The following is an 8,449-nucleotide window of genomic DNA, read 5'->3' on the forward strand; positions in this document are numbered from 1 at the left end:
AAGAGAACTCTAGCATGCCAAAAATATAGCAAAAAACGTAAGAAAAAAACAAGGAAAACACTTTCTACAGCTTCTTTCCTGGCAAGAGATCAGTTGTTGCTGCAGAGAAAAAAAAACACCTAGTGTGAACTTACTCTTATTGCAAGTTCCCTTTATTTATAAAGTGCGTGTTGTTTCTCATGACAACTTACCCATGGGCTGCTCCCATCTGAAACATTTAAGAAATATAGAGAGGTGCCCAGAAGAGTTGTCAAAAATGTGGAAGTGGCTGTGCAGAGGCAGCTCTCTAGCTGTTTGGGACATGGGTATTGCAATTCCTCTTTTGACATTTTCCATCCATATTTTAACACTGGGTGCAAGTCCAAAAATCTCAGTGTCGCCCCCACACAAGGAAGCATCGCTCCTGTGGAATCAGCCTGAAGTCCTTGGTAGAAATGATGCAGCCCCCGCCATGGGAAGAACAATGAGGTACAGCACATGCTCTTGTGGTGATGAGCCCCAGAAACACAGGAACACTTGGCCTGAAGCCACAGCCAGACAACCTGTTACTGGCCCAAGAGACACTGCCAGAAGAAGACAATCCAATAAATATCTCTAATAAGAGCTTACAAGATCTCTGCTTGCTATAAATGAATTAACACATTTACATTCAGATGCTGAAAACCCTTCACAGCTGAGAGTTTGTAACAATTGCATCCAGCCTAGATATTGCTCTGTGATATCAGCAGTCTGAACTCCAGACAGATACATTGTATCCACACTCGCATAACAGTAACCAACAAGTTAAGAAATATTATTGCTATAAATGGTTCCCCAAGACTGGACCCTGCGCACGTGCAGAACTCAAAGTGAAGAAGATCAGCTGCGTAAACGCTGCCGTCAGTGGGGAGTAACAGGACCAGCTTTGTCACTTATTTTGTGTTTTTGTTTGATCTACCTTCATATAACAAAGATGATCAGTTCCCTGTGATCCTGCTATCGGATCCATCAATTCTCCCCAATGATCTTTATTGCTGATTTTCTAAATGATGCCATTGACTATAATCGGGCAAGTGCTGCTTATAAGGACTGGGAAAAGATGAGCTGTGTGAATAAGCCCCGAGGCAGGAGTTCTGCAGGCTGCAGATATGTCCTCACCCTGCACAATGTAGCAGAACATGTACGAGGTGCAGAGAAAAGGGAAGTGAGGAGTTCACAGGACACGTTTCATCACACCCGGTGCACAGGACGCATCTACCGTACGACAAGCAGAAACCAGCAGCAGTGGGGCGACAAGACGGGGGGGGCACCTGTGGGGTGGTGAAAGAAGGCTGGGGTGTGGGGTGACAAGACAGGGGGGGGAGCGGGAGTCCACAGTGGGGCGACGAGAAGGCTGGGGAACGGGGGTCCACAGTGGGGCAACAACATAGTGGAATGGGAGGCCCTCTGTGGGACGAAAAGAGAAGGTTGGCGAGTGGGGGTCCCCAGTGGGGCGACAAGAGAAGGCTGGGGAGCGGGGGTCCCCAGTAGTGGAGGAGCAGGAGGTCCCCAGTGGGGCAACAAAATAGCAAAGGGGGAGCAGGAGGTCCTCTGTGGGGTGACAAGAGAAGGCTGGGGAGCGGGGGTCCCCAGTGGGGCGACAAGCCAGAGGAGGAGGAGTGGGAGGTCCCCTATGGGCTGACAAGACAGCGAGGGGAGCAGGGGGTCCCCAGTGGGGTGACAAGGTTAGGATGGGGAGCCCCTAGCCGCTGGGCAACAGGGCAGAAGGGGCAGTGTCAGTAGTGGAGGGACAGGGAAGGCTAGGGCAGGATCACTGCAGGGGAATCCAGTAATCTGCCCCCCACCACTTGCTCTTCCAGGGTCACAGATTTTCTTATTAACTTCTTACATTAGAGACAGAACCTGACGATATTGGGGGCCAGATGTGGGGTCCGTGCAGGAGCTATAGGGCCGGAACCATTAGTGGTGGGGGGACTACTACAAAACCAGCACAGAAATGTTGGCGGTATCGGACGTATCGGCGGCTTCCTCAGTGTCGGCGGTGTATCGGACGTATCGGCGGCTTCCTCAGTGTCGGCGGTGTATCGGACGTATCGGCGGCTTCCTCAGTGTCGGCGGTGTATCGGACGTATCGGCGGCTTCCTCAGTGTCGGCGGTGTATCGGACATATCGGTGTATCGGACATATCGGTGTATCGGACATATCGGTATATCGGTGTATCGGACAAAAAATTCAAAGTTTATTAACAATAAATAGCATAAAACTATATTTTTAACATAATAATACGACAAGAATGCCTCCAATCCAATGAACCGGTGCTAGATGCATTGCAGGTATTTAGCCAGTAATAGTACTAAGGATATACACCAAGAATATTTCCATTTGTCATATGACTTATATCCTACAGCTAAAATATATATTTATGCACAAATGGGCCGCTGAAGCAAAATATCCCACTGTGCTATAGTGCTAGTATAACTATAAAACAAGGGCTGTACCATGGCCTATATCTTTAACTATGAATGTACTTCACTCTGAATTGTGGCCCAAGCACCATGTATACACAAGCACCATGTATACACAAGCACCATGTATACACAAGCACCATGTATACACAAGCACCTAAATACACTCTGTTTATGTGACATAGTGACACAGGGGATTCCCAGCGATAACCTAATGAAGAGACATAATTACCTCTGCACATGCACACAGGACCGGTGCCCGGCGCCCCCGGAAGAAGAATCTTATCGAAACGCGCGTAGGGGTACTGCACCGGTCCTGTGTGCATGTGCAGAGGTAATTATGTCTCTTCATTAGGTTATCGCTGGGAATCCCCTGTGTCACTATGTCACATAAACAGAGTGTATTTAGGTGCTCGTGTATGCATGGTGCTCGTGTATGCATGGTGCTCGTGTATGCATGGTGCTCGTGTATGCATGGTGCTCGTGTATGCATGGTGCTCGTGTATGCATGGTGCTCGTGTATGCATGGTGCTCGTGTATGCATGGTGCTCGTGTATGCATGGTGCTCGTGTATGCATGGTGCTCGTGTATGCATGGTGCTCGTGTATGCATGGTGCTCGTGTATGCATGGTGCTCGTGTATGCATGGTGCTCGTGTATGCATGGTGCTCGTGTATGCATGGTGCTCGTGTATGCATGGTGCTCGTGTATGCATGGTGCTCGGGCCACAATTCAGAGTGAAGTACATTCATAGTTAAAGATATAGGCCATGGTACAGCCCTTGTTTTATAGTTATACTAGCACTATAGCACAGTGGGATATTTTGCTTCAGCGGCCCATTTGAGCATAAATATATATTTTAGCTGTAGGATATAAGTCATATGACAAATGGAAATATTCTTGGTGTATATCCTTAGTACTATTACTGGCTAAATACCTGCAATGCATCTAGCACCGGTTCATTGGATTGGAGGCATTCTTGTCGTATTATTATGTTAAAAATATAGTTTTATGCTATTTATTGTTAATAAACTTTGAATTTTTTGAATGTAAACATTCTGTGGCCTAGTTAATATACCTCTTGGGCTATTAGTGTATCTATATGGTGAATGTGTTCTCAACCCTCTCTTTTTGGACTAATATGTATAAATATCGGGGTATCGGACATATCGGCGGTATCCTCAGTGTCGGCGGTATCGGACATATCGGCGGTATCGGACATATCGACATATCGGGGTCACTCACTTGTGCTCGCTCCGTCCGGTCTTCCTCGGTCTCACCTCCCCCGCCCCCCAGCCCGCTCCTCCCGGGGTCCGGGGGGACACAGGCCCGGGGGCAGCTCTTCTCTCCGCCCGAGGACCAGTCACATGAGTCCGCGGCTCCGCAGCTCTCCAGCGGCCCTGTCACAAGATGGCGACCATTCGGACTCGGCGGCGACTACAGCCAGAGAGGAGCACGCGCTCCGGAGCCGGTGTCGGGGCTGCACGAGGCGGCGGGTCCGGGAGATCCTGCGGTAATCCGGGCGCCGAGGAGAGCGCGCGACAAGCAGCGACCAGAACCGAGCGGCGTCCACACACGTGACGTCACGGGGGGGCGGGCGCTGCCTCCTTCGTGGCGTTCTCTGGCTGACGTCTCACCAGGGGCGTGGTTAAGGGGGCGGGAGTTCACGGCACTTGATTGACAGGTGGCTGCACATTTGCTGAGGTGATCGGTGAACTTGTAAATTGCGCAGGCGCGGTACATTCTCTGCATTCTTCAAGCTTCAGTGCAGATTTCTTACTGTGGACTCGTGATTAAGTGTGAGGCGTCAGGACTAGTGATGAGCGAATATACTTGTTACTCGAGATTTCCCAGCACGCTCGCTCGGGGGTTCTCCGAGTATTTTTTAGTGCTCGGAGATTTAGTTTTTCTTGCTGCAGCTGAATGATTTACATCTGTTAGCCAGCATAAGTACATGTGGGGGTTGCCTGGTTGCTAAGGGAACCCCCACATGTACTTTTGCTGGCTAATAGCTGTAAATCATTCAGCTGCGGCAAGAAAAACTAAATTTCCGAGCACTAAAAAATACTCGGAGGACACCCAAGCGAGCGAGCTGGGAAATCTCAAGTAATGTTTATTCGCTCATCACTAGTTACGACAGAGCGTTCAAAGAAGAACGTGTCCTGTCCATAAAACAGGAGGAGCCACATTTAACCCCATGGCGGTACCACATCTGGAGGACCCCATGGCGGTACCACATGTGTACAGAGAGAACTCAGGTCCAAAGAGGATGACATTTTGATGCAGAATGATGGTAACAAAATGAATGCGGCGTTCTGAGACAGATGAGCGTTGTGGAGAGACCCCTAATAGCCGGTAACCCTGCGATACCTGCACTGGAGGTTTACAGATCGCGGACATCTATGTTGACCAGGATACAGCAGCCAGCTGCAATGATCTGCAGAGACGACCGGTGTACGGTGTGGAGGATCGCAGGGTTTCATCACAGATCATTTTAATGCTATAATTTTGCTTTACTCCTGATACATTTCTGTAGCATTTAGATTTGTCCCGTGTTTTCCTCCACTGCAGCGACCACCTGATAAACACCTGGGATGGGTGGACACACGCTAATATGGTGGCTCCATGTCCTGACGCTTCACACGTCCTCACGTTTACTGTGTCAACTTCACAATAACAATCTGCACTGAAGCTTCGAGGGCGACGTGAATATTTATTCTATGAAAATTTACGGACGCAGCAAAATAAAGTCAAAACCAAAAACATTGAAGCCGGTCTCCAAGACGTCGACAGCCCGGGGCGGTAAAATCTGTTTATATGCAAAATCGAAGCGTTGCCTGTCACCACCAATCAGGTCGCTGCTTTTATTTTCTAACCTCCCTAACAGCTGGAAGCTGATTGGTTGCTGTGAGTGACAGCTGTATTTTCATTACAGATCTACACACATTTTTAGTTTTTCTTTGTATTGAAAATAAATGGAGTTTAACACAACCTTATATTTAAAAATAGCAGTCACTCGTTTATCCCACGCACTACTATATTATATATATTCAGTTCCAGGGAAAACCAGAAAAAGAAAAGGTGCATGGCACTACCAGAAAACAAATCCTGGTGGAAAAAAAATCTCCAAACTGGACACTGAAAGTTACAGAAAAAAAATAATTCAAAGCTTTGCCAAAACGCGCGTCGGGTTGGACACACGTCCAGGTGATTGCTTGCACTGTTACCATTGAGATTAATGTGCTATATCTTCACTAATGTTATTACACAGCTAACCTGCGGTGTAGATAATTACATTGTATGTATACTGTGCCATTCTGCACTGAGCTATGTAGCCATCATTGGATTATTTGATATATGGCCATAGGCCAATACTCGTATGTGATGTGCGTCCACGCTCTCCATGTGTGTATGTACCCTTCCTTCCCCCAGCGCCTGATCTTACAATACACTTTATATTTGGATTATTTGAGGACATTATATCCTTTTTTTCTTTGTTTGTGTCCATTCTGCTATTTAACAATTTGTCCTAATATTTTTAATACGTCTGACTCCATGTTATATTTACTGTTTAGTTTTTATATATACACATACTGTATTGTTTGATTAGTAATCTCCATTACCCCCGGTATATAACCTCCGGCCCCCCGCCATGCCATCGCCTTTACTACCATGTGACTGATCGGCCAGTGTTGCAGAGTTCACTGGTACCAGCGCAGTCCTGTAATAGGAGCCACTGGAGTAACAATTCCGTCCATGACATTTCTTCCTCCATCACCATCCATATTATGTAGAACTTGAAGGAACCGCAGCAACTCAGCCACGAAGTGAAGACCCCCGTAAAACTACTGAGCGGGGGGCCGAATGCTGAGGAGCAGAGGATAGAAAAGTCACCACCGCTCTGCTGACCCCATAACTGCAGAGTCCAGACCTCCACTGTTATCAGCACAAACACTGCGGCCCCCGCCGGGAGCTTCATGGACGAGCAGCTGCATGCAGCCGTACATCACCAAGCACAAGGCCGAGCGTCGGATGGAGCGGTGTAAAGCCGCCACCACTGGACTCTGGAGGAGACGGGTTCTGTGCAGGGACGGATCGCACTTCTCTATCTGCGTCTGATGGAGGAGTCTGGGTTTGGTGATTCCAGGAGGACGTTACCCCCTGACTGCGCTGTGCCCCCTGTACTGATGGTGGAGGGAGATACTGCTATGGGCTGTTATCAGGGGGGACACGGACCCTCAGCTCCAGTGATGGGAAAGCTTAATCTTCAGCACCAGAAATTGTGGACAATTTTAGCTTCAGCTTTGGGGGAAGTTTGGGGAAGACCCTTATCTGCCCCCCATGACTGTGCCCACTGCACAAGCTCCATACAGACATGGAGGGGAACATAAGCAGCTGCACAGAGCCCGGACCCCCAATCCCATCCTCCACATATAATGGAGATTGTGAACCCGGCCTCCCCCCAACATCAGGGTCTGACCTCACAAATGCTCTTATGGATGGAGGCCGCCTCCAAAATCGTGTACAACTCCTTCTAGAAGAGCGGAGCCGTTATATCTGCAGAGGAGCGACTCCATATTAATGTCTATGGATGTAGATGGGGACAGAGAAGCCCCCGGAGGAGGATGTGGGGGGCACATACTTTCTCCATATTAATGTCTATAGATGTAAATGAGGACAGAGAAGCCCCCGGAGGAGGATGTGGGGGGCACATACTTTCTCCATATTAATGTCTATGGATGTAGATGGGGACAGAGAAGCCCCCGGAGGAGGATGTGGGGGGCACATACTTTCTCCATATTAATGTCTATAGATGTAGATGAGGACAGAGAAGCCCCCGGAGGAGGATGTGGGGGGCACATACTTTCTCCATATTAATGTCTATGGATGTAGATGAGGACAGTGAAGCCCCCGGAGGAGGATGTGGGGGGCACATACTTTCTCCATATGTCTATGGATGTAGATTAGGACAGAGAAGCCCCCGGAGGAGGATGTGGGGGGCACATACTTTCTCCATATTAATGTCTATGGATGTAGATGAGGACAGAGAAGCCCCCGGAGGAGGATGTGGGGGGCACATACTTTCTCCATATTAATGTCTATGGATGTAGATGGGGACAGAGAAGCCCCCGGAGGAGGATGTGGGGGGCACATACTTTCTCCATATTAATGTCTATGGATGTAGATGAGGACAGAGAAGCCCCCGGAGGAGGATGTGGGGGGCACATACTGACTCCATATTAATGTCTATGGATGTAGATGGGGACAGAGAAGCCCCCGGAGGAGGATGTGGGGGGCACATACTTTCTCCATATTAATGTCTATGGATGTAGATGGGGACAGAGAAGCCCCCGGAGGAGGATGTGGGGGGCACATACTTTCTCCATATTAATGTCTATAGATGTAGATGAGTACAGTGAAGCCCCCGGAGGAGGATGTGGGGGGCACATACTTTCTCCATATTAATGTCTATGGATGTAGATGAGGACAGAGAAGCCCCCGGAGGAGGATGTGGGGGGCACATACTGACTCCATATTAATGTCTATGGATGTAGATGGGGACAGAGAAGCCCCCGGAGGAGGATGTGGGGGGCACATACTGTCTCCATATTAATGTCTATGGATGTAGATGAGGACAGAGAAGCCCCCGGAGGAGGATGTGGGGGGCACATACTGTCTCCATATTAATGTCTATGGATGTAGATGAGGACAGAGAAGCCCCCGGAGGAGGATGAGGGGGCACATACTGTCTCCATATTAATGTCTATGGATGTAGATGAGGACACAGAAGCCCCCGGAGGTGGATGTGGGGGGCACATACTTTCTCCATATTAATGTCTATGGATGTAGATGAGGACAGAGAAGCCCCCGGAGGAGGATGTGGGGGGCACATACTGTCTCCATATTAATGTCTATGGATGTAGATGAGGACAGAGAAGCCCCCGGAGGAGGATGTGGGGGGCACATACTGTCTCCATATTAATGTCTATGGATGTAGATGAGGAC

The 8,449-nt window shown here is 48.8% G+C and overlaps 1 protein-coding gene across 2 annotated transcripts in view; it reads right to left on the reverse strand.

The window, feature by feature from the left end:
* Positions 1–4,031, reverse strand: part of MAP3K2 (mitogen-activated protein kinase kinase kinase 2) — a 39,845-nt gene extending 35,814 nt beyond the window's left edge. For both annotated transcript variants that reach the window (XR_011314608.1, XM_069732678.1), the window contains exon 1: positions 3,689–4,031. The gene's annotated coding sequence lies outside the window, so the exon portion shown is untranslated. The remainder of the gene's footprint in view (positions 1–3,688) is intronic.
* Positions 4,032–8,449: the final 4,418 nt, after the last annotated feature.

The sequence above is a fragment of the Ranitomeya imitator genome, chromosome 7 (genome assembly GCF_032444005.1).
Source record: "Ranitomeya imitator isolate aRanImi1 chromosome 7, aRanImi1.pri, whole genome shotgun sequence".
NCBI classification, from domain to species: Eukaryota; Metazoa; Chordata; class Amphibia; order Anura; family Dendrobatidae; genus Ranitomeya; species Ranitomeya imitator.